Genomic DNA, 27,283 nt, shown 5'->3' on the forward strand with positions numbered 1-27,283 from the left:
CCTCCCTCTCTCTCTCTCTCTCTCTCTCTCTCTCTCTCAGCGTGTCCTCTTTCTGTGCGTCGCCTCATTTTCCCCCCTCACTTAGCTTTCTCCAAGTGTTGGGGAGGATAGCCATCTGCAGACCTGGATTTGCTCTAGATTCAAGACAAAATAATGCCCCATCCCCCTGCAAAAATGTGGACATCCTAATCCCCGGAACCTGTAAACATGTTATCTTAACATGGCAAAGGAGAATTAAAACTGCAGATGGAATTAAAGTTGTTCATCAACTGACCATTGAAGAGGGAAGAGTGGGGCTGTGAGCCACGGAAGTGGATGCCTCTGGAAGCTGGAAAAGGCAAGTAAATGGATCCCCCCCGGCCCGCCTCGGATCCTCCAGAAGGGAACACAGCTCTACTGACACTTTGAGACTTGCGTCATATTTCTGATCTACATAATGATAAGATAATACATTTGTGTTCTTTTAAGCCACTGAGTTTGTGCTAATTTGTTCTAGCAGCTGGAGAGACCTAATATAGGGCCCAAGAGGCAAGAGACTTTTTCTCCTCAAAATAAAAAGTTTTAAAAATCCTTGGAAGGCTTCTGACTAGCCTACCTTGGTTTTCAGCCAACCTCCATCCCTGTCACCATGGTCAACAGCATCAGGTACTATAATTGTCTAGATCTGATTACTCTTTATGGCAGAGAAAGGGGATCAAGAGGTGTGATTGGCAGCCCTTCTCCTCAGAATCACATAACTGGCATGGGAACAGAGCATTTCCCCCAAAGGAGGATTGTGTGGGTTTGTTGTTCATAGTTTGCTTTTTAGAATGGGTTTGTGACATATATTTTGTTCTATAATTTGCTTAATTCTCTTTACAACATATTTTGGGGATATTTTCGTTTCAATTTATAAAAATACTACTTTGTTCTTTTTAGTAGCTGCCTGGTATTCCATTGGGTAGATGAACCAAACTCATTCAACCATATTTCCTGTTGATGGACATTTAGGATGTTTCCAATCTTTGCTTCCAAAGAAGACTGAATGTTGTGTCCTTCGATATATCTCTGTGCATGTCATAGGACTTGCTTTTGATTTTTTTCTCAACACTGGTAATGTGAGGGTGCAATGGAGAATAGAACAAGGATAGGCGTAGTGGCTTGAATAGTGCCCCACACACACAAATATGTGCAAGTCTGAACCCTCAGTACTTGTGAATGTGACCTTATTTGGAAACAAGGTCATTGCAGATGTAATTAAGTTAAGGGTCTTGAGATGAGATTAATCTAGATTTAGGGTGGGCCCTAAATCCAATGACAAGTGTCCTTATAAGTACAGAAAAAGAGAGCACACAGAGACACAGGGGAAGGCCAGGTGAAGACGGAGGCTGAGATTGAAATGATGCCTCTATAAGCCAAGGAATGCTAAGAATTACCAACAGCCACCAGAAGCTAGGGGAGAGACATGGTATAGACTCTCCCCCAGAGCCTCTAGAAGGAAACAGCCCAGCTGACACCTGACTTCTGATTTCTGGCCCTCAGAATTGTGACAGAATAAATTTCTGTTATTTTAAGCCACCCAGTTAATGGCAATTTGTTATGGCAGCCCTAGGAAACTAAAACACAGGTTGTGAAAGCAACTGGTTCTCCTGCCCTCCTTCGTTTGGCTTGTGGCCAGCTGTCAATCATCTGGGAAGACAGAGGAATGTTAGGTCAGATCCCAAAAGCCATATAGCACACAGGAGTCATTTCAGTGTCCATTTCTGTGAATGTGCTTTGTGATTTTTATCTTCTAGTGCCATTTTGTTTAAACAAATGATGAAATTAGTTTATACTTCAGAGTCAGCTCCCAGTGGATATATGGAAGAGAGGCAGACCCAGTGTTAAATGAGTGGCAAAGCAAAGTGAAGGCTTAGGCAGAATCCTCTCTGGTGATCTATAGCACCATAGATTTTTAGTGGGTGTGCATAAGAGGAATGAATAGATAGACAAAGGAAGGAGGGAAGGAAGGAAGGAAGGAAGGGGGGGGAAGGAGGAAAAAAGACAGATAAAGTAGACCATGATATGACCAGTGGAGACCTTTGAATGCCCCCTTTCAATCAATGCCGTGTAGGGCATCAAGACCTTTATATTGAATTCACAAACAGCTGAAAATGCTCAGAACGTGCTAGGTATCCACTACGATGACACAAGCTGGCCATGCATCCACTCTCACCACCCTCACTGTTTCAAGTCAAATACTGAAATGCAGTGAACAGTATCCCAAGCAGAGAGCTAGGAATCTGATTCTTTTTGATCAGTAAAGCACTAAAAACAAAACCAAAAAAAAAGGCAATAACGCATACAGGTATAATCACAGTACACACGTATATTTACTGCATTGGACTTTTTCTCATCCGACTTCTGACATGTGTGAATTACCGTTGGGCCAGGAAGCTCATACCTGATAATTGGCAGCTGTATTTTAACTGCAGGCTTGAATGTTTTGGGGGGGAAAAAAAAGAGCAGATGTTGAGATGCCTGTTTGGGGGATGTGTAGTGTATCACTGCCTGTCCTTAAACATGCTGAAGGAGACAGAGTAAGTCATGGAAAATGGAGCAAAACTCTAAGAAATCTCTGCTTATGGTAACTGCTGGACCGTAGTATAATGCCTGCCTTTGGCTTTCGGCTTTTCAGCACACACATGGCCTTGGCTTCTGCCGCTCCCTCTTCTGGATTTTCCTCCCCTCATCAAGGCCCATTGCAAAATCTACCTCTCGTCTTCCTACCCTGGATAGAACTTCGAGGGAACAGATCACAGATCTTATTAAATTGGAATAATTGATACTTATTGTAGGATAAAGCCACTGGGGACCAGTAATTGAGTGAGAATGTAAACCACTGTTAATAAGAATTGGGGGGCTTCCCTGGTGGCGCAGTGGTTAAGAATCCACCTGCCAATGCAGGGGACACGGGTTTGATCCCTGGTCTGGGAAGATCCCGCATGCCGCGGAGCAACTAAGCCCATGCGCCACAACTATTGAGCCTGCGCTCTAGAGCCCGCGAGCCACAACTACTGAGGCCACGAGCCACAACTACCGAAGCCCGTGAGCCTAGAGACCGTGCTCTGCAACAAGAGAAGGCACTGCAATGAGAAGCCCGCACACCGCAACGAAGAGTAGCCCCTGCTCCAGCAAATAGAGAATGCCCGCGTGCAGCAATGAAGACCCAACGCAGCCAAAAATAAATAAATATAATAAATAAATTTATTTTTTAAAAAATAAGAATTGGACCAAGCAAGAACTGCAGAGTCCCAAATGAGCATTTTTCTATTTCAGCATTTCCTTGAGCTCCTGATGAATAACCTTCTGCTTTTAGGATGACTTGCTCTTTTGATAGCCTCTGATGTGCTTGTTTTCTCAGTGCATTTAAATTGGGTCATGGGGCAGGAGCCGGCAGTGCTCTAAAGCTTCCCCCAAGGACATGGGTCTGTGATGTGTGTTTAATGTTTTCCCTGTAACAGAGATAAATGTCGTCGGTAATTCTGATTGGCAGGCCCAATGTTTAAGGCTTTTGGAATTATCTGAGTCGCAGGGTCGCAGGAATCATTCTGCATTCAAATATTTACAAGGCGTAATTAAATGGATTAATGATGTGGGGTTCTAGAAACAATATGGTGGTGTTAAATTTTCCAGCAGCTTTCTACTAGTTTCATCATTCCTTTTTCCCCCCTTGTCTATCTTTTCCATTTACGATTTTTGCTTTTAGCCCTCAAAACCTCTATGAGCTTCTGATATCTCAGACTTTGCACTGAATTTCTCACTTGGCCCCTCTTGTTACTGCCTCTCAGTATCCAAAGGCCCGAGAGAGTGGCATGGACATATATATATACATTACCCCTCATGCTTCTTAGATTAAATCCTCCACTCTTGTCATTCCTCCTCGCTTTGCGTAATTAGATAACATCTGATACAGCTTTGAAGATGTGAGGTGCTGTCCCAGTGCTAAGTGGGATGGTTCTAATTATTATCTTGAAGTGTCGCATCACCGTATTCTCCTTCTTCCCTCTCATTCTTTTCTCTCTCTTAGTCATCTGGGTATGATTAATGAACACAGTGTTTCCTTAAATGGAAGAATGGAAATATAGTTGAGTTCTTTCTCCCAGGTTCCCAGAAATTGAGGCATATCCATGTGCTTTTGGCCTGGGAAAACGAAAAGGGAAGATTGAGACACTAGAATGTGAATTGTGAATGATCACAGTCTTAGAGATTTTTTAAATGACTTCTGTTTTTATTACCAAACCAACAAAAAATTGTTGTAGAGAATTTGGATAATTCAGAAAAGCACACAGATGAGAAGACATATGACATGTGTTTTCATCTTCCAAATTTTGTGTATATTGTATATACTATAGTCATATTAATCTATTTTCACACACAAAATAAGGTCAACCTGAACATAATGTTTTCTAACTTATGCTTAAACTTAATGTACTGTGAACATTTAAATTACATATTCTTCTCATCATCATGACCACAGGCCCCCCTCTTATACAGATGGACCACAACTTATTTAACCAGTTCCCACAGGTGAACAATTAGTTGGTTTCCAATCAACAACTAGTCCAGCAATTAATTGGACTAAAATAAACAATGCTGCAATCAGCATCCTTTATACATAGCCAGCATAGTTTTTTAAAAAATTTTTTCTTCAACAAAAATTTCTGAAATTAGATTTGCTGTTCAAAGGATATAAAAGTTTCGTAAGCATTGGCTATTTAGAAAGACACCCAGAAAATGGTACTAACTCAAGATGCCCATCTTGGGTGGGTTAGAAAAGGACACCCCATGTCAGAGTGTCTCTTTCCTGGTCTTTCCTTAGCTTAGACATCTAACGCTGGATTGGTCTTCTTTCTGGATGAACATGCTTTGGAAATATCACTTGGATTCTTAGAATCGTTCTAAAGAATGGTCCAGGGCTCCTCATGACTCATCAGCAAGGTCCTGCATCCCTAGGACATCAGTTGTATCAGAGGCAAATTCATGTTTAAAGAACCGCCCACTGGAAACAGTTACACTGGTTTTATGCCAAATCAGAAGAGAAAAAGGAAGAAGGAATATTAATGGTTAGTGACCACCTATACAGTGCTGACATTGTTTTCTCTTAACAATCTTAAAAGATAGTGAAGCTTCACCTTCATTTTGTAGTTGAACTAGAGTCAAATCCATCTCTACCTGATGCCAAAGACCATGGTCTTTACTCCCCTCTATAACTCAGTTTTGTAGTTTAACTACTCAGAGCAGAGTTCCAAAAGCCATGAAGAGTCTGCCTCTCACTTAGCTCTATGTTCTGTCCATTTTTTCTTTCTCTTTAAATATCAATTTGGTACACATTTGGCTTTCCAAGTGTTAGAAAGCAACATTTCTCTTGTTTTACTTGTAGGTCATGTTCTCACTAGAATCCTTGATGTATTATTCTTTTTTCTCTTTGCCTAAAAATGTAATATAAATTCATGAAGGCTTTGAATAGTGTTATACATGGGATGTCATTTAACCTGCCTTGCAAAGTCTGTTTATCAAAGCAAGAACTACTTGTTGGAGGATGTTAACGTCCTGAGTCAAAGGAAAAATAAACTGTGGGCTTTAGAGTGACCTTTCTACATATGTATTGACTGAATGCTTAAGGAGAATTCTGACACCTCTAGCCGAAGATAGTTTAGGAACCAAACAGTGAACTAGATAAGCTTGTATCCATAAACTGAGGACTCTAGCAAAGATGAGGACAGTATAGAATAGGGGTTATCAGCACAGATTGAAAGCTTTGGAACTGATCTTACCTCTAAGTCTCATTTTCCTTTTCCGTATGATGGGGATAGTAAGGTTTACTTGGAGAATCATCCTAATGGTTAAATGAGTTCATGTGCTTTCAAGTGCTTAGTAGGGTGAGATCAAACCTGAGTTTGATCTCAGTGGATGATCATGGAGGAAAAGATATTTTAAGAAACAGAAAAAAATCATACACTAAGTGAATCTGTACTGGAAAAGCATTAAAGGGATGTAAAAACTGCCTCTCCTAATGTAGACATCAAGGATATAGCATCCCTTTTTCTTTATTATAGAAAAAAAGTACTGTGAAGAACCCAGAGTTACTTCATAAACTTAATTTATTTAATTACAGGAGAAATTCTTCACTTCTTTTGGAACCTTGTTCCCTCCTCCCCCCACCCAGTTTGAGAATCTGATGAAGCTTTGAATTCTCCATAGAAACGTGCACATTCACATCATATTTTGCAACTTCGGGGGCACCAATCTATTCCAGGTTAAAATTACCCCCAAACATAGAGGTTGTAGACACATTTTCATTTATCTGAACACGGTCAGAAGGGAGAGGGCTCTAGGTGGGAATACCCAATGCCAAAGCCAGAGATTCTAATCATTGCTGTATGCTGGATACATTCTGTGCCCTTGAGCACTCATAATGTAGAAAGGAAGACAAATAGGGAAATGAATGAGCACAGTGCAATGTGGCAAGAGTGACAATATGCACATATACTGAAAGGAATGATTTCATGATGCAGATTGAGGAGGGAGGGCTGCAAACAATATGATTTCACAAGTGCAGCAGTGGTCCCAGGGTCTTTCAGAATCTTCGGAGATTCTGTGGACCATGTGGCATGTATTTCATCAAAATCAAAGTCCCAGATTACAGGTAACTCAAAGAATCACCCATGTCCTCTCCCACTAAGTCCATCCTCCTTCTCTATATGAGAGAAGTGGAACAGGGGATATGGAAGGATGGAAACTTATCAGGAGACATACCTTCATCTTTGATTGATAAGTTTTATCTCACCTATATTATTCTATAATGTCTGGAATACCCACACCTTGAAATTCCTGAATTCTTGATTCGAAATATCTGGAGGAGGGAACAGACACACCACTTTACCTTGCACACACAACCTTGTTTATGGAGGACTCTAGCTGCGTCCCAGGCCTGGAGGCCTGCTTGCTCAGCAAAGGACTCTAACATGGACGAACAAGAAAAGGAAGGTACTAAGGAAATGCCCTGGCCATTCAGTGATGCTCAGGTGAGCATGGGAGCAAAATTAGAGCAATTCTCTACTTTCAAGTGTATTGCTAACTCCATTTGCAGTAGCCCATCACTACTCAGTATTTTCCTTTAGACACACCTAAATTCAAATCATAGCCCTACCACCTGCCAGCCTCCGACAAGCGACCTAACCTCTCTGAATACTGAGTTAACATGTACTGAATTCCACCTGTATCTGTGGTCCTGTCCTAAGTGTTTTACATATGTGGACTCGGCCCACCCTCAAAACAACTCTATGAAGAAGGAATTATTACTGTTACCATTGAATATTGCTCAGGATCACACAGCAAGTAGGCAGAGCTGGAAATGGAGCCCAAGCTATTCAGCCCCAAGGCTGGAACCCTCACTCCCAAGGCCATGGTGCCTCCAAGTGCCACAGGTCAATTTCAGCATTTGTGATAAAGGGACGATGCTGACCATTCTTCAGAGTAGTGGTTGGGTTAAACAAGACTGGTTTTGTCAATCATTGAATACTAGGGTCCCTGACCATAAAGGGAATCCTTCTGGGAGAATCCATAGGCATGGGAGAAATCAGGTTGGCCGCAGAAAGTCACACACCACTGACCACAGCAAGCCAACCCACTGTCTATATCAACAATGCTTTTTATCTGTTCTCTTTTTTTCATCTCGCCACCTTCTGTTTTCTGCACTACTCCCAAGTGACTGTTCAAATAGATGAAACTGATAGCATTTCATTTCCTTGTGGTCTTCATTCCTGGCTACCGTGATCCTTCTTAGTGAACAAATGACTTGGCTTTTCTGAAACTGTCTGGGTTGATATGTTTCGTTTCAATTGCAATATGCTCTTTCAAAGGTGAATGATCAGAAACCATTGCCGGAAAGTCAAGAATGCACTCAGAGTCCAAGAGCCAATACAGTTTTGTTTGTTGCTTTAATTACTGTGTAGATGTGCTTAGGTTGTTTGGATTGCTGTTCTTGTTGAAGAGAATTGAAGACACATAGCTAACCCTTCAGTAAATGTTTTTGAGCCCTACTTTTGTGTATAATGCAGGGCTAGCTCTAAGCAAAGAGAAAGGGACTTCCAGAGAGCTCAGACCTGGACCTAGTCTTTCGAGTGGGGCAGGGGGTAGGGGGTACATAACAGGCTGGAGAGATAAATAAGACAAAGAGAGCTACTGTCCATTAGAAGGGTAAAGGGATAGGCTGTGGTGCTTTACAGAGGAGAGAGATTGCATCCATCTGGAATGATCACGGAAGGCTTCCTGAAGGTGGTGGCAACTGAATAGAACTTTGAAGGACATAGAGAATCTAGACTAGGATATGGTAAACCAGAAAGGGTGAAGGACATTCCAGCTATGCAGAATGTATCTGGAGAGTAGCATATGATAAAGAGACTTTATGCAGGAGGTTAATTTTTATAAAGAAAAAAGACCTCATTTGCTGGGGTAATAGATAGAGAATGAATCAGATTAACATCTCTGATTTCATTTCTTACCATTCTCCCCTGTTCCACAATTCCTCCAATACAATACTGCCTCAGGGCCTTTGCACTTGCTGTTCCCTCTGATCTGAACACTTTTCACAGATCTTTGCAGTCACTGACTATAACAAAATACATGTTTGTTTCAAAGCACTTTACATACAGTCTTGTTTAATATTCTATGCCTGGCACAGGGAATCTCACATCTAGTGTGTTCCTATTCTCTGCCCACCCATGTATCTATATCACTTCAAAATACTAGTTTTTATGCAAGCCTAGAAAATTGAAATTCTTGATTTCTCCTTCTGTGAAAATGGAGGTGAAAATGCTTACTTCCCTTTAAGCAGTGGTTCTCAACCTGAAGCACATTAGAATCACCCGTGGACCTTTTGAAACCACAGATGCCCAGGTCTTACACCAGACCAGTTAAGCCCGAACCTCGGCAGCTGAGACCCAGGCAGTATCAGTATCTTGACAAAACTCTCCACATGGTTTTGGTGGACAGCCCTCACTGAGAACCTCTGCTTTAGAAGGAGAAGTCAAGGGCAGTGGCCTTTCCTGATGATACTTCTCTTCCCTGCTCGCTCTGGCAGGGTGGGGTCAGTAGCAGGATCCATAGCAAAGAGACACAATCCGGAAGGCAGAAGCAATACACATTTCCTTCCTTCCACCGAGGATAAAGGTGTGTCTGCTGTGCGCCTGGCACTGTCCAAAAGGGATGAAGAGTGTAGGGAACCAGAGAGAAGGCAATGAACCCTTTGGGTCCCCGGAAATGCCCCCATCTCTTGGAGACAAGACTACTGACTGCAGGGTTTGGTCATGAACCAAGAACGATGTTCCAGTTAGGAGGCCGAAGGAGACTTCCCTCAGATCTTCACTGAACGAAAGGCGTTATTTCCCAGAGTGCAGTGGCATGTTCTAGAATCTCCGTCCCTTTATGAATCAGTCATTGCCTTAGTCCGTGAGACTTGACATGCTGTTGTTCTTGCTTCTGTCTCTGACCTCATTTCCTGGTGCTCTTCCCTCCCTCAGTACCCTGTAGCCGCACTCCCCTCCTCCAGGACTTGAGATAAAATCCACCTCCACAGAGGCCTTGAGATACCACCAAGAGCGATTCCCTTCTCGGGACCATGATGTCCGCTCTTACCTGGGCTCTTTAAACCTCTGCTTCCATATAGTTGCCTGATTTGCTCTTCCCGGTCTCTGCTCAAATATCACCTCCTCAGAGAGGCCCTTCCTGACCTCTTTATCTAAATAGTACCCTACTTCCTCTCCCTCTCTTTGCTCTGCTTCATTTGCCTTATAGCTTTTATTGTGGTATATTTCCTGTTTGGTGGTTCATTTTCCATTTTCCCTGATAGAGTGTAAGCCCAAAGAGCTGGGACTTGTTCACTGCTGTATCCCAGCTCCTAGCACAGTGCCCAGTACAGAGTGAATGCTCAATAAATATTTGTCATATGAATGAATTCAATAAGGTTTTATTCTCATTGTATTCATATGTATATTTATTTTCTATTAAAGGCAAGTGATACTAGACTTTTAATTCGAGGTAAATGGTCTACTTTTTAAATGAGTTAGTGTCAGGAAAAGAGGAATCAATTTAAAGAAAGATATTAAGTAAGTGGAAGCATAGGTGATCCACAGATGTGATATGACTCATGAGAGTGATGCGAATGACCGGCATTTGGGAAACACTGGTCTAGAAGCAGATCAGCAAACAAAGAAAGAAGCACAAGCCTAGAAGTAAGGGGAATATCATCTAGTCATCCAAATCAGGATGCTGAATGATAAACTTTGCCTACCTGCAACTGCAGTCTCTTGCAGTGTTGAGGTACAATTCATCTGGCATTTACTGAACATCAGCTATGAGCTCAGTGTGACTGGGGGGTAAGTGAGATATAGAATCCAATCCCATTTTCAAAGGTGAACCTCGGAGACAGCCATGGGCACTATGACAGTAGAAATCAAAATGTGATCAATGCTATACGAAAGGTCCAAAGAGACCACAGAAGGGTAGCATTTGTTTCTCTGGAGGTAATCAGGAAACCCTTCTCTGAAGAGGAGAAATTTGCATGGGACCTTGAAGAATGGGTAAGATTTCAATAGGCAGAAATGGGGGCCAAACCAAGGCATTCTGGACAGAGGGAACACCAGGCAGAATAACAGCAAATAATATAGGGAAATGAGCTCACAGGGCACAGTGAAAAAAAAAAATCTATGGGGGGCTGCTTGGAGAGGCCTGACCAGGCGGGGCTTGGGTCAGCGGTGCTGGCCGGGGTTTGCTGTTGAGGCCGGCTCTCCGCCACTGGGCCCGGGAAGATGGTGCTGGGTGGTTGCCCGGTGAGTGAGTTACTTCTCTGTGGCCAGGCGGCTTTGCTGATGGGGAATCTCCTTCTGCTGCATTGTGTCTTTCGGAGCCACTGGCACAACACTACCGCCGAGCCCGAGCCCACATCCGCTGGCGCCACCCACCCGGAGGGCGCCACCTGCTCTGCGAGCTGGGGCTATGGCGACCCCAGTCTCCAGTCATCCTTTGCTCTTACCTACCCGATGAATTTATAGAGCGTGAAGACCCAGCGGACGATGTTAGAAATGCAATGGCATCCCAGGAAGTTGGTTATGGCTGTCTCAAGTTCGGTGGTCAGGCCTACAGTGGTGTGGAACACACCTCCGTCCAGTGCCGCGCCCTGGATGGAATCGAATGTGCCAGTCCTAGGACCTTCCTACGAGAGAATAAACCTTGTATAAAGTGTACTGGACAGTACTTCATAAGCACTTTGCTCTACTCCTTCTTCCTGGGGTGTTTTGGAGTAGATCGTTTCTGTCTGGGACACACTGACACAGCAGTAGGGAAGCTCTTGACACTTGGAGGACTTGGTTTTGGGGGTTTGTTGACCTTATTTTGCTTATTACTGGAGGGCTGACGCCAAGTGACAGCAGCAATTAGTGCACTGTTTGCTAAAAAGAGTTGCTGCCGTGACCCAGAGAGGCAAGTCTCCTGAATTCACCTCTTCAGGCTCAGAACTCTTCCTTGTTATCAGACCTGACCATTACCTTCCTCTTTGGAGGGAATGGCTTTGGCGAGGGAGGTTTCTTTGGACTGTGGATTTTCAACCCAAACTTTACTTTGCAGACTAGAAATGACAAGCAAACAGTATTGTGGGTATCAAGTTTGTACCTTTCCTCATGTACAAAAAATATAAAGGATAGTGATTAACTTATAAGCTGCAGAAGGGTTTCCATAGTCTTTATTTCTGTGCGCTGCTGTATAATCAATCCTTTGGAGCAAGTGGACCCAACAGGATAAGTAAAGTGAATATTTTTAGCCTTGTGCCTTTTGTGACTGAGTCCTCATGAGGTGAAGATCGGAAGCTGAACCAATGAAAATCTTCAGCAGAAGTAGAAACGGCGATGGATTTTAGTACACACTGAAATTCTGACTTTCTGAATTTAAATTGCAGAATAAATGTTGCCAACCTGGAATGCTCATTCGGGTGTTTTCAGTAGGTAGAGTGAAACTCAAAATTATATTTGTTGTGCTTAAAGCTAAGCATTTGAACTGAGCCTGTTAATAAACCCTATTGTTTCATCATTATTATGTCTGAGAAGGAATATATCCAGTACAGTAATTTCCTCTTTCCAATTATGTTTTGGATAGCTAAACATGTCTGAGTTCAGCTATCCTCTTGACAGACTTTTCCTATCAAAAAAGTGGTATTTACCAGTTTAGAGAGTCCATGCTGTAGACTGGTAAAAAAGAAAAAAATATTTCATACAAGTAACTATAAATCTGTTCTTCAGGATTGGGTAAGAAAATGTGAGGGGCCTCGTGCCCTTGGAAAGAAAAGCAGACTCTTCCTTAAAGGATATTACTAGTTACTGCTGGGTAGAGTTAGGATGTGATTCGGGGGGCAAAGAGAAACTGAACACATTCTGTCAAAATAAGCATGGTACCAGAATCTCTCAGTGTGGGCTACAGCAGTCAGTCATAGGGAAAGAGACAGCCAAGGTTTTGAGTTCCCAAATCACTGGGAATAAAAGAAAATGTTCTGAATTATAAGTGGTTTTTTTTTTTTAAGAAGATGTTGGGGGTAGGAGTTTATTAATTTATTTATTTTTGCTGTGTTGGGTCTTCGTTTCTGTGCGAGGGCTTTCTCTAGTTGTGGCAAGCGGGGGCCACTCTTCATCGTGGTGTGCGGGCCTCTCACTGTCGCATCCTCTCTTGTTGCGGAGCACAGGCTCCAGACATACAGGCTCAGTAGTTGTGGCTCACGGGCCTAGTTGCTCCGCGGCATGTGAGATCCTCCCAGATCAGGGCTCAAACCCGTGTCCCCTACATTAGCAGGCAGATTCTCAACCATTGCGCCACCAGGGAAGCCCCACTATAAGTGGTTTTTAAAACTTAGTTCCCATCCCTTGCAATCTGAGTTGAAAAGAACTGTTAAATATAAGGTAAAAATGGGGTTTGGAAGGTAAATCAAACTAAGAGCATGCTATTTGGGCAACTTATAAATTCTAGAAGCAATCAAAGTAGAACTGCTCAAAGTTTAGTCTCATAATAATTGACATAAAGACCAAGAATCCCAGTTAAAATAACTCTGAATATGCTCTGTCATTATGAAGCAGTTTTCCTAAGAGTTTCAGCTTTATTAGCCCTGATTAATATGACCACTGTTCTTATGGTATTAAATGGTGGCAATTATGTAAAAGTTAAAACAGATTTTTCTATTTTGTCCTGAAAGTTCTGTACCACATTGACCTTAACCTTCTTTATAACAGTAATAATTGATGGATTCTTACTTATAATCTCTACACTCTAAGGCAGTATATTTTAAATTGTTGTGGGTCATGAAGAAACTGGACCTTCTCCCCAGGAAAATGAACAGAAACATAAAATTTTGCATAGAACTTAAGAGGGTTCAAGGATGCCCCTTTTTAAAAAGAAAAAGAAAAAAAAACTTCTAAGAAAAATCTGGAAAACAAACTAAAATTGAAATCTTACCCCAAATAAGATACTACTTTAAAACCACAAATCCTGCTTCATCTCACAAGTTAAAAAAAAAAATCTCCTTAAGGATATTCACAAACCCCATCAAAAGCTATTTTCTTTTAAAACTAAAAGTAAAAAATAAAAAATCTTTAATTGTTAATGTTTCCAGGAGGAAGAGCTTGGGTAAAGAGGTAAAAGTCTGTAAGTTATTAAATTTTCTATTTTATAGAAGAAGCCCTTCTCACAGAAAAGGTGATGGGGATCAAAGTTGTTTCCACTGCTAGGCAACAGCCTGAGAATCTTTATATTCCTCTGTGATGATCTGCATTTTTCAGTTTCAGTGTGGCTTCTAGGTGATGCCCATCCTCTGTATTCACAAACCCTGGCCAGATGTGATACAACCTGAAAAACTATTTGAATAAAGGAATATTTTTTTAAATGGGAAAAAAATATCTATGGACTTCAGTGGAAAGCCCATGTAGCACTTGCAATCTGCCTGCTTTCGTGTCTCTTTGTATAACTGATGGCAGACGCATCATCCAAAAGGCATTTCAGGTGATTGTGTCCACGTCCTCACAGAGAGGAGCTTCAGGAAGACATCTCTACTTCCAAATAACCAACCTCAAATCCACTCTTTATTTCTGAAAAGAAAATAGCTGGGAAACCCCATCCTGTTATTTCCATTGTTATTGCACAGGCAGTGATCAACCACTGCCCTAGATTTGCATTAAAGGGATGCCCATCCTTGATAAAAAACTCCAGAGAATGGGGGCATTACTTGCCAGAACGCTGAGAAGCTCTGTGGACCAGGAGCTGCTCTTCATCAGTGCCAGGAATACAGATAAATCTACCCTTGGGACTACCCGGAGTCCACCCCGAGCAAAAAGCCTCTTAATGAAGCCCTTCCTCTCAAGAGGAAAAGAACCCTTGAAAAGAGATGTCCTCTGGTAGCCAAATGCATAAGGCTTCCTGCTCCCTCTCCCCAGCAACCCCCGATGGGTAATTAATGTCTTTTGCATGGCTTTATCCTGCTCCTTTGCCATACCACGCCCCCCATGTGTCAAGCCCATGACCTTGGTGATCATTTTTTAAAGTTAGTATGATTTAATCTGGCACTGTATCTTCCCATTGTGCTTCAGAGTTAGCATCCTACTTAATTTTATCCAAGGCCTTTGTCTTGAGTTACAGCATGGAACAGAAGATTCTAGGGAGGACGTTATATTAAATAATGCACAGAGAAATGAACCGTTCTTCCTAGTGGTTCAGGAGCTCATGCTGGTTCCTAGCTCTTCCCACATGCTAATACCTCATTTTGAGAAAACTTCCACTTCGAAGAATACTACGGGAGAGAAATCTCTCTTTCTCTCTCTGTCTCTGTCTTTCTCTCTGTGTGTGTCTGTTTCTCTCTCAATTAAAAAGCAACCCATGAATTGAACCTCTCTGTTAATCTCCCTTTGTCATTAACATCTCATTTTAAACCAAAGTGCCCTTCACAGAATGTTAATGGCTGTTACACAACCTGAATTTGGAGTCAAATAAACTTTACGGAAAACTGAGTTAAACCAAGCTAAGTAGGTATATTTACCGAGGTCATAGAATGAAGCCTTTAATAGGTGGTTCTACACTATTAATCTTCAAGAAGGCTGTGTAATTTGCAGCATTTCCCAGAATGAGTGTTTCCATGGAACCCTTTTTTGATGGAGTACCTGGAGAGACATGGGTTCATCAGCTAAATGTTAAACTAGCAAAAAGAGGCCTATGTCGGCAACAGATGCTCAGATTTCCCCCTGAGATTCCAACTCCCTGCACAGCTACGATTGTTGCCTGAAAAACCACTAGGTAGGCCAAGTCGTGGGAGTTGTGTTGAACTGGGAAGAGAGGTGGGAATATTCCCTGCAGTTTCCAATCTAGCTTCCCTCCAGTCTTCTCATCTGTGTAATGGGGTAATAAATACGTACCTTGAATTGCTAATAGACTTGTCTAATTTGGAATAATATCAGTAAAAACACTCAGCTAAGTAGCAGATGCAAAGGATACATTGAGTAAGTAGTCGCTGGTGTGTCAAGGTCCTCTAGGGGCTGCTTCTCAAATTTTACTGTCTATGCAATCTCACAGGAGCTTGTTACAATGCACATCCTGATTTGGGTCTGGGATGGGGACTGAGATTCTCTGAACTTATTCTCCTAGTTTGAGGACTGTACTTTGAGAAGCAAGCATCTCAGAGATACAAAAGGAAGTGAACAGTCTCAACTTTTTAAAGAGTTATAATATACGGAGGTAACCTAGACATGCAGTCAGCTAGCTGAATGGCCGGCAGAGTGCTGGTACAAACAGTCCACTTTGGAGGGCAGTGCTACTCTTGCTCACTCAGGATTGATGGGGGAGTTTTCCCTTTGAACTGACTTTGAATGATGAGTAGACTTTGAGCAGACCCGGCGTCCTGGGTTCTGGCTGTGCCAGGAAGGCAGCACACTCCCAGAAGTGGGAAAGCATATGGGAAACTTAGGAGATGCTCAGGGGGCGTAGAACAAAAGACACGGTTTGGAGGAGGAGGTATGTATAAAGTGGACCACTGACCTGGATGTCTGAGTCTCAGGTATCAAGAAAATACAATCTAGGAGAGTTTTAAGCAAATGTATGAGTTTCCCAGAGCTGCCGTAACAAAGTACCACAAACTGCATGGCTTAAAACAACAGATATTTATTATCTCATAGTTCTGAAGTCTAGAAGTCTGAGACCAAAGTGTCAACAGGGCCAGGCTCCCTCTGAAACCTGCAGGGGAACCATTCCTGGCCTCTTCCTGGCTCCTGGAGGTTTGCTGGCAATCCTTGGCATTTCCTGGCTTAGTCGTCACATGGCGTTCTTCCTGTGTCTCTGTCTTCACGAGGCCATCTTCTTGTAAGGGTACGAATCATATTGGATCAGGGGCCCATCCTACTCCAGCATGGCATCATTTTAATTAATTACATCTGCAGTGACCCTATTTCCAAATAAGGTCACAGTCTGAGGTACTGGGAATTAAGAATTCAGCATATCTTTTATGGAGGACTCAATTCAGCGCATAACAGCAAATATGTATGCACCCATTGGGCCCCAGAAATCTCCTCTGCCCTATAGGATAAACTTCAGAAATGACTTTTTCCCACTGGGAAAAAATGAAGGACCATAGCGCTGAAGACCTCTGCCTTCTCTGTCTACACCCCTTCCCAAGTATGAAAGATCGTCAGGACATCCCATTGGTCACTGAACTAAGCTGGAAATTCAGGACACTGAGGCTGGGGAAATCAGGGTAGCATTAGAATTCCCACTGAAGCCTTCTTTCCTCTTTTATGCCGACTTCCATAGGAATGTTATGTCGTTCCCAAGGAGCTTCTGGGAGTGTGAGACCCAGAAGCACCATCCCTAATGTGTTCACACAGCAGAGTTCAATAAAATAATGACATACAAAGTCTTTCTTCCTAAACTCTGTAAGAAGCAGTGGCCTTCCATTTTTTCCCTTTGCTCTTGTCCAATAGAAGACTAATGTAAACACTGTCCACAATGTGAATTTTGTAGGTAGATGAAAGGCGGCACTGGGCTACTTACTTTATCAAATTTAATTGTCCTCTTGGAAAAATAGGAACTTTTTTTTTTTTTTGGTACGCGGGCCTCTCACTCTTGTGGCCTCTCCCGTTGCGGAGCACAGGCTCCGGACGCACAGGCTCAGCGGCCATGGCTCACGGGCCCAGCTGCTCCACGGCATGGGGGATCTTCCCAGACCGGGGCACGAACCCGCATCCCCTGCATCGGCAGGCGGACTCTCAACCGCTGCACCACCAGGGAAGCCCAAAATGGGAACTTTTTTTTTAAAAAGAAGTGGCTTTCTGTCTTTCAGTTATATACTCTCTGGCTAGATAGATGAATTCGTTGTCACCTAGGTACACAACATCCAAATAACACTGCCTCCTAATGTCTTCAAGGTTAGCAGCATGAAAGGAGCATTTCACGCAAAACCCCTGCCAGTGTGACCAGGAACAGTAATAAGTTTTTCAAGCCTGTTCTGTCAGACCAATTGTCCATCCCAGATTTATTCAGAGCATCCTTTCTCTGTTAAAATGAAGAAGAACGTTGGCCATATTATGTGGGCAGAAGAAAGGAAGATGTGGAAATAAAAGGATGTGAAAGGAATATCTGTTTTCAAGGCAGCTGAAAACGAGTTGCAGGCTTGGTGTAGCCGCTGTTCCCATTTGAAGAAAATAAGCCCACGTGGCTACTTGGAGGTGGTAGTTAATTTTAAACCATATTTAAAGACTGCTGAGAAACACATTGGCCCCAATTCAGACCACGGTCAGTTGTCTCTTGGTCCCACTGACTAGAATGATGCAAACACCAGGCCCCAGACATATTAGGCGGGGACCAGCAAGGTTTGACACCCTTATGTTCTCAGTCCTGTCCTAAGCAATTTAGTACATTGGCCAAGAAGGCATAAACCTTGGAAACTGTAATATGGCATGCTAAGAGAAAATAAACGATCTTCTGCAGGCCAGGCTTAATTTTGCAAATTCCATTTCCTGGAGGTAATTGGCCACTGGACACTTACAGGAGGATTAGTCGGCTGGAGGTTTCACCTCCTCCCCTGAAATCTTCCCCAGTCCTTCCAGCCTGAATTAATATTCCCTCCTTTGGGCTCTTTTAGCACTTGATCTGTACGTCAGTTGTAGCTCTTATCACAGTCTCTGTTGGCATTACCACTATTTCTGTGTGTCTTATCTCCCCTACTAGACTCTAGGCTCTCTAAGGGACAAGACTCAGTCCTAGTCATTTTTGTATTTCTAGCATCTAGGACAGGGCAAGTATGCCCTCATTAGATATTTATTGAAAAACTGAAGGATGGAGGGGAAAGAAGGATTTTGTGGTTTTCTCCATCATTATCAAACATCACTTTTGTCCTATCACACTTGGTTTCAATCAAATACTTTGGAGGAGAGTTCTGGAACTCTTAAGAGATTCTGAAACTTAAAAGGAATAGGAGACTTTCAAGGGAGTTTACGGATGGTTTTTTTGGGAGCTTAAATGAGTTAACAAGCAAATGCATACAGAAAACTTGCTAAAAGTAGCCCTACTTCTTTTGGATGGTCTGGAAATGGGTAGGGATGGAGGCAGACTTTGTATCCCTCAGAGTTTGGGAGGTTGCAAGTAACAGAAATTGCCTTTGAGTAACAAGTGAAGTGATTTCTTGGAAGGATTTAGGGAAGTTCACATAATGAAAGGGAATGCTGAGGAACTGGGCTGCAAAAAATACAGGAAACGAGGCAGCTCAGGACATATATATGGTTGAAACTAAGGAATGGCTTCATTTCATAGTCAAATCTGTGTATTGCTACAGGAATGGTTCAACTCAGCCCCTCATCCCATTCTTACACAATGCCACTCAAGGTCCAGAATCCAAAAACATAATCTAGTTGTCTAAGCTGGGCCACACACCCACCCCTCTTGGCTCAGGAATGTTCCTTTTGTAGAACAGATGCCATCTCCCAAGAGATGTGATTCTCCAAAAGAAATCAAGGTGCTATTAATAAGAGAAAGGAGAATGAGTGCTTGGTAACCAAAGCACAGCTAATGTCCACTACCGTTTACCTTGGAAAATATACAAGTCAGAAAACTATTTAAAGGAATGAAACTCCCTTATAGCTAATGGGAAAGATGAGATACTAGCAAACTTTTATTTTTTAAGTAGATTAGACTTGAAATTCAAGTGCGGTACATTTGGACAAGTGCTTTCAAATAGTTTATTCATCATTTGTGTTGCCCACATATTTCAGGAGTTTTTTACCTGTTAAATTGCTTAGAAAACCATCTTTTTTATAGAAAGATAAAAGGACCAATCTTGGAAGAAGTCATCAAATAAAGACTAAATCAGAAGTTAGAGTTGGTGGAAACATTAAGGTAACTGAATGTCTGTCAACACTTTTCTACTTTCTCATGTGGGTATGGGACCAAGTTACAGCTAGGCGGAAAGATGAACAAACTGAGCTTATTTAGTGAAATAGAACTCTAGGAATTGCATTATTGTCCATTTCCCGTTTCTTTAATTAACACATGAAAATTACATTTTTTCAACAGATAATCATTGTGCATCTCCTACTAATACTTTAATAGTAAAAGCTAATAGTCTAAGCCCTTTAAGTGCTTCTGTGTATCAGACACTCTACTAAGATCTTTATATGCATTTCTCATTTAATATTTATAAGAACTCAATGAGAGGAGGTACTCTCAGTATTAGGAAAATAGGGGTCAGAGGAATTATGTAACTTGCCCAAGGTTGCACAGCTAAGTGGCAGAAAGTAAAATAATAAAATAAAATACAGAAAATACTGATGTGGAAAATGAATACACTACACATACATGAATACATACCATTACAAACATGGTTATTAACTTTAGAAATTATTTTCTGAAGCATTTAGATGAAATATACTTGCAAAGAGCAGGTTCTCAATAAATGCATATTAAAGGCAGGAATTTAAAATGTGATTCAAAAATGTGACTTCCAGGAAATTTTTGTGGGTAGGGAAAAAGATCCATCAGCATAAAAGAGCTTTTTATAGAGAACATGATGACCTGTAATTCTTTCTACTTTCTCTGAAAATGGTTTTCAGTTGTTATATTATGACTAAATTGAGATTAAAAAAACTAATTGATTAATTTTTCCACCCTTGGCTCTGTTTGCCTCTTGAATAGTTTATTAAAGGTAGAGGTGTAATGTAGTTCTTTGACATTTTTTTTTAATCAGGGTAATCAAGAAAATGTGGTATTGGCATAAGAATAGACATATAGAAAAATGGTGTAGAATTGAGTCCAGAAATAAACCTTTACTTTTACAGTCAATTGATTTTTCAACGAGGGTTCCAGACTTGTTAATGGAGAAAGAATAGTCTTTTCAACAAATGGTATAGGCACGACTGAATACTGACATGCAAGAGAATGAAGTCGGACCCCCTACGTCACACCATATCCCAAAATTTAACTCAAAATGGATCATAGATGATATAAAAGCTAAAACCTATAAAACTCTTAGAAGAAAACATAGGAGTAAATCTATATGATCTCAGGTTAGGCAGTGATTTTTTTGGGTACGGCACCTAAAGCATAAGCAACAAAAGAAATAACAAATAAATTGGATTACATCAAATTAAAAAAAGAGAACAACTTTGTGCTTCAAAGGACACTTCAAGAAAGTGAAAAGACACCCACAGAATGGGAGAAAAATCTTGCAGATCATAAACTGAAAAAGGGACTTGAATCCAGAATATATGAAGAACTCTAACAATTTGGCAATAAACGGGCAATTCAGTTTTTAAATGGGCAAGGATTTGAATAAACATTTATCCAAAGAAGACATACAGATATCCAATAAGCACATGAAAGTATGCTCAACATCACTAGTCATTAGGGAAATGCAAATCAAACCCCACTAAAATGTCTAAAATTAAAAAGACAGATAATAACAAGTATTGACAACGATGAGGAAAAATAGGATGTTCCTACATTGCTAGTGGGATTGTAAATGGTACAGCCACCTTGGAAAATGGTTTGACAGTTTCTCAGTGTTAGGAGAATATGAGAGAAATTATGTAACTTGCCCAAGGTTGTTAAATCATATGATCTTACATAAATATACTCATATGTTTAACTTACATGTTAAACATATGAGTATGTTTATGTAAGATCATATGATCCAACGATTCCACTCCTCAGTGTATACCTAAGAGAAGTGAAAGCATACATCCAAACAAAATTCTGTACAAGAATGTTCCTAGCAGCATTATTTTTAACAGTCCAAAAGTGGAAACAACCCAAATGTCCATCAGCTAATGAATGGATAAGCAAGATGTGGTATATCCATACAACGGAATATTATTCAGCAATATAAAAGGAATGTTCAACAACATGGATGAACTTTGAAAACATTATGCTAAGTGGGACTTCCCTGGCAGTGCAGTGATCAAGACTCTGTGCTTCCACTGCAGGGGGCACAGGTTCAATCCCTGGTCGGGAAAGTAAGATCCTGCATGCAGCGTGGCACAGCCAAAAAAAAAAAAAAATTATGCTAAGTAAAAAACCCAGTCACAAAATGCTACATATTGTATGATGCTATTTATATGAAATATCTAGAATATGCAAATTTATGGAAACAGAGTATATTAGTAGTTTCCAGGGGTAAGGAATGGGAGAATGGAGTATGACTGCTAATGGATAGGAGACTTCTTTGGGGGTGATGTAAATGTTCCGAAATTAGACGGTGGTGTAAGTTGCTCTGTGACTGTACTAAACTCTATAAATATACAAAAAAACACTGAATTGCACACTTTAAACGGGTGAATTTTGTGGTATTATGGTTAATTATATTTCAATAAAGCTGTTGCTTAACCCTAAAAATCATCGTCAGTCATCATCCCTGTGTGATGGTAAGTTTGTGGAGTGACTTGTAGTTCCCGAGACTTGCTATTTTCATACATTTCTATACCTATCCACTCACTTTACCATTCGTCTACAAACTTCTTCTCACTTTCCTTTCCCCATTCTAACCCCTTTCCTGCCATGTAAATTTTCTATTTCTCTTTCATGAGTTGGCTTAGATTTCATCTCTACTAGGAAATCTCCCTGAATCCCTAGTTCAACCTTGAGCTGCATTTATCTGAACGTTCCAGTGAACGTTATACACGTCTTCTTTCCAGCAAAGATCATATTCCATGGTAATTATCTGTTTAAGTGTCTGTGTTCCCGCTAGTGTATAAGCTCCTTGAGGCATTGTCTTTGTGTTTTGAGGTATGGTACGATGTCTGGCACATAATGGGTACTTAGAAATGTTTACTGAATGAATAAATGAATGAATGCTTAAAGATAGAAAATTTGATGTTTCCGCCTTGAAGGATTCTATGATAACAGGATATTGTCTGATCTCAGAAAGTGTCTTGGACTTAAACCTTAAATACTTTTGTGTGATGAATTCAGATTACCTGTGGAAATCAATGCTCCAGTAAATAAATATTTGCCTTCTAAATGTGAGAAGCTAACTCAGTCCTTACATGTCTCAGGATAAGCTGAGCTCCCTAGGATGAACAAGTAATTTTTTCTACTTCATGGAATACTCTTGTACAATTAACCAGCTATGTTGTAGGTTCCTAAAACATTTCACTGGAGAATTTAGTCTTTGTTGTTAATAAGCCCAAGATATTTTAAGCTTTGAATCTTGAGTCTCTTGTGGTGGGAAATAGAGCCTCTGGTGAATAAATTTTATCCAGATCACTGTCCTTCTTAAACAATATCTCGATGCTCTGCTACTTAAGCACATTGTGGGTTGAAACATCTGAACAAAGTTATCACATAGACAAATGGATTAAGAATATACAATGAATTTTGATCAATAAGACTTTTGGACTCAAATCCCAATATATAAGCAGCTGGTGGCATCTGAGAGATGAGAAGTCACCATCCATGAACAAAACAGACCCTCAAAAAATTGCCTTCATGGAGTTTACATTATAGAAGTGGAAGAAATGTAAGGGGAAATAATTTCAAGCAGAGAGAATAATTAAGGTAAAGGTGATAAGATGTTTGGTAAACTGAAGGAGAACAGGGTGACTGGGACATAATGAACATTAGAAAGCAGTGTGATCATTAATATTATTCCCCGTGGCAGACAAACTTATTGGTCACAATTCTTTACTTCCCCAAACTAGTTTTTGCAAAGCCACCTTTTGTCACTATGGTCACATAGAGGCAGGTTATATTTCCCTACCCATTGATGTTGAGTTTAACAGGTGACTTGCTTTGGCCAATGGAAGGTGGGCAGAATGGTATGTCATTTTCCAGATGAGACCTTAACAGGCATGGCGTGTTGCTGCTTACCTTCCTGTGCCTCTTCCATCAGCAAGAAAAGGCCTCCAGGTGGATGTGCCCCCCTTCATCCTGAGCACCAGAATTAACATGAATACACCAAGCAGAGCTACTCCAGCCAACCTAGGGACACAAAGGCAGGAGGTTGTTATAAGCCTCTGAGTTGGGCATGATTTATTATGCAGACTTACCATGGCAATAGTTTACCCATACAGTCTTCAGTACTAATCTTACACACTATTAGTATACCTTTCTTTCTGTTTTTCACTTTTTTAAACATTATTTATTGTTTATATAATCTACAGTTCCCAAAACATTTCTGAAAATGGCAGGTCATCTGTAAGCCAAACATGAGCCTAATTACTTTACTGGAAAGAATAAACCTGACCTGACCAGACTCCTAACTTATTCCAGCCATTGTTTAGTAGAAGGAAACAAAAGCCTTTTCTCTTTTCCCCATTTCTGTTTCCACCTCTACACCAGGACATCTATTCTTCAGTTCCATAGTTTGAAGGTTTTCCATTACTTAAAAAAATATACAACTCTGTAGCTTGTAGTGTATGTTTTGGCATCTTTGTATGTTAGTACTAGTCACTCAATAGATGGACGATTCCTCAACAAAGTAAAATCCACCGAACGAAGTGTGAAGATATTTTTATAAACATATGCTGTTTATGGCTCATTTTCACAATTTACAGTTCCTAGGTGAAATTTTCCAAAACGGGGTCAAGCTTTCATAACTTTGTATTCCAAACTTGAACCTAACAGGAATACAAAGAGAAAATTAAGCTCATCAGCTGTGATGAGAACTCTCATAGGACTTCCTTGTCTTGAATCTAAATACTAAAAATTTTCTCAAAATATATCAGTCACTCAGCAAGGAGTTCTTGGGTGTAGGTCCACAAAACATGTCAAGCCATACAGAGGCAAGGGGTTCGGGATGGGCAAAATGGGTGAAGGCAGTCAAAAGGTGCAAACTTCCAACTATAAGATGAATAAGTCCTGGGGATATAATGTACAGCATGGTGACTGTAGTTAACAATACCGTATTCTGTATTTGAAAGTTGCTAAGATCATAAAAGCTTTCATCACAAGAAAAAAAATTGTGACTATATGTGGTCATGGATGTTAACTAAACTTATTATGGTAATAATTTTGCAATATATACATAAATCATTATGTTGTATACCTAAAAATAATACAAGGTTATATGTCAATTACATCTCAATTAAAAGAAAAAGGGTGAGATCCCTGCCTTACGTAAATGTACCCTGAGAAATGACTCTAACAGTTGAAACTGCTGGGAGCTGTCTTAATTCGGGTTCCCCACAAGGCAGACCTTGTGACAAAGACTTGGGAACAGGGAGCTCCTATGTGAGGTGATCCCAAGAGGCACAAGCAAAAAAGTGAAGAAACTGAGACAGAGAAGGGAGAAAAGCCAAAAGAATTTGCATTAGTGAGCAGGTTACCACCATGGGCAACTGGGACCCAATCCTGCTGGCATCCTCTGAGAAACTGTGTGGAACACACCCAAGACTCCTAAGACCAGGGGCCAGGGAGGCTGGGACTTTTATCCCCAAGTGTTTACAAGCTGCATTCAAGAGAGTTAACCCCGCACACACTTCCAACTGCCCTTCCCTGCAGCAGAACAGGCTTCCTCGGGCCAAGGGAGGCCCTCAGACAGAGAAGAGAGCGTAAGATAGGAGCTTTATCAACATCTCCAGCAGCTGCCTGCACTCAGGTAGGCCAAGGAAATACAGTACAGGGCATCACCTGTGTCTGCGACATGGCACACAGCTATTCATTCCATCAGATATAATGATAGTATTTAGTGAGCACTTACTCTGTACCAGGCACAGTGCTAATAAGCTTTTTATGTGTATCATATCATTTAATCCTTGCAGCAACCCTAAGAAGTAGATACTGGGATTAGCATCCTCTGCAGACAAAGAAATTGAGAAATTTGCTAAGGTGACAAAGCAAGTAAATGGTGGAGGTTTGAACGTGGGTAGTCAGGCTCTAGGGGTCTAAACAACACTTTACTCATGAAGGGCTAAGTGCAGAAAACAGAAGCACAGGTAACGCAAAGATGGGCAAAGTAGTGAGGCATGTAATCCTCAGAAAAGGCTTCATCATGGAAATGTACTTGAGTAGTACTTTAAGTGGGAAAGTGCAGAAAAAGAAAGGAGCCTGTGCATGATAAGGACGGGGGAAGAGGAAGACGGAAGGGAGCTGTAACATAAGGAGCATGAATTCAGCAAAATATCCTCATTGGAGAGTACACAGAGCTGGTCCTTGTTATGGAGTAAGGCACATATAATATTGCATGTAATTCTATGTTTATTATCATCTAAATCTTCATCTCATAATCTGAGATAAAGGTGTATGCCCTCTAGGTGAGGCATGCACAGTCAGCTGGATAAAGGATGTCTAGGTAGTGTCATCTACAGTTCCGATACAAGAGCCCTTTATTCAGTATTTGCCAAGGACAGGGAGCTAATACATACTCTACACACTCGTTGGCTGATGACAATAAAAGCGATTGCTTAGTGTGATGACGTGCACGTGATAGGCACTCAGTATCAGGCCGTGCATGCCCATGTAACCTGAATATCAAAAACGGGCATAAGAAAAATGAAAACTTTGGGGAAAGTAAAAAATCTTCATTTAGAGCAGCGCTTCTCAAACATTAAGTCCCAAGACCCCTCTACATTCTTAAAAATGATTGAAGACCACAAAGAACTGTTCACTTGTGTAGAATATGTCTATGAATATTTAGAAGATTACCGTATTAGAAATCAAAGCTAAGAAATGTATAAAATATAAGAAATATGCAAATACATGTTTAATTAGCCATCAGAACAATGGCTACATCCCACAACAGTTTTCCTTCTGGAAAACTCCACCGTATACCTGCAAGAGAATGAGATTGAAAATGACAAATAGTATCTTAGTATTATTGTGAAAATAGTTTTGATTTCATGGCCCCCCTGGAAAGGTTTCAGATATCCTCAGGGGTCTTTGAACCACAGTTTGAAGAGTTGTGATCTACAATTTTCAGAAATATTAAGTATTTCCAGGGAGCTAAATAAAAATATTGAACATGAAATTACTTGCAAGACTTATGTGCAGCATATATTCACATGGTTTAGACCTTGATTTCTAACTATCAGGGGAAGAAGTTGAATTTAGCTTCTGCTCTCTTCCATTTAAGCATTCTGTGACTCAAGAAGAAAAAAACATAGGAGAAGCATTTTTGGTTTGGTTTTGTTTGAAATCTTTCCAATGACTAAATACTGTTTTCCTTTTGAAGACTTTTTGGACCCTTCAATGAATAGCTTGGTATCACTGGCCTCATTGAAAAATTCAGTCTTTCTGGTAGAATCCTTGCTAGACATTTTATACAATGGTCTTTCATGGAAGATTGCTCCAAATTGGGGTGAGTTATTTGGAGACAGAAGTTCAGGAGACTGGCTTGGATAAGCAGGATGGGTTTAAGCAAGACATAGAAAAGGACTGCCTGGGACCACAAACATGTATGTAGACTAGGATGGGCGATGGGAGGAAGCCACCTCATGCCTTCGCCTGGGCAGTGTGAAGGACAGAGTCTCATTCTTGATGCTAGCTTCAAAGGCACCAAGTCAGTCCCTAAGAGTTCTTTTCCAGGGATGGTGTGGGGTGGCCCTGAGGGTGTCTGTTCATTCCCACCAGAACCAAATATGCAAGAAAGCCATTTCCCTTGAGCCAATTCCCCAAATAATCATTTTGCTGAAAGATAGATTTTTCCCTCCTAAAATATTTCCAATGTATTAGCTGCACTGGACCAAGCCCTGTACCACACTTCAACACACACACAAACACACACACACACACACACACACACACACACACACACACACACACA

At 41.0% G+C, this 27,283-nt stretch overlaps 1 protein-coding gene and 1 pseudogene across 3 annotated transcripts in view; both read left to right on the forward strand.

The window, feature by feature from the left end:
* Window positions 1-27,283, forward strand: part of SYNPR (synaptoporin) — a 291,233-nt gene that overhangs the window by 208,105 nt on the left and 55,845 nt on the right. The window lies entirely within an intron of this gene.
* On the forward strand, window positions 10,830-11,472 carry LOC114907052 (annotated as a pseudogene).

This window comes from Monodon monoceros, unplaced genomic scaffold (assembly GCF_005190385.1).
Source record: "Monodon monoceros isolate NGI ecotype Baffin Bay Population unplaced genomic scaffold, NGI_Narwhal_1 Super_Scaffold_3, whole genome shotgun sequence".
NCBI classification, from domain to species: domain Eukaryota; kingdom Metazoa; phylum Chordata; class Mammalia; order Artiodactyla; family Monodontidae; genus Monodon; species Monodon monoceros.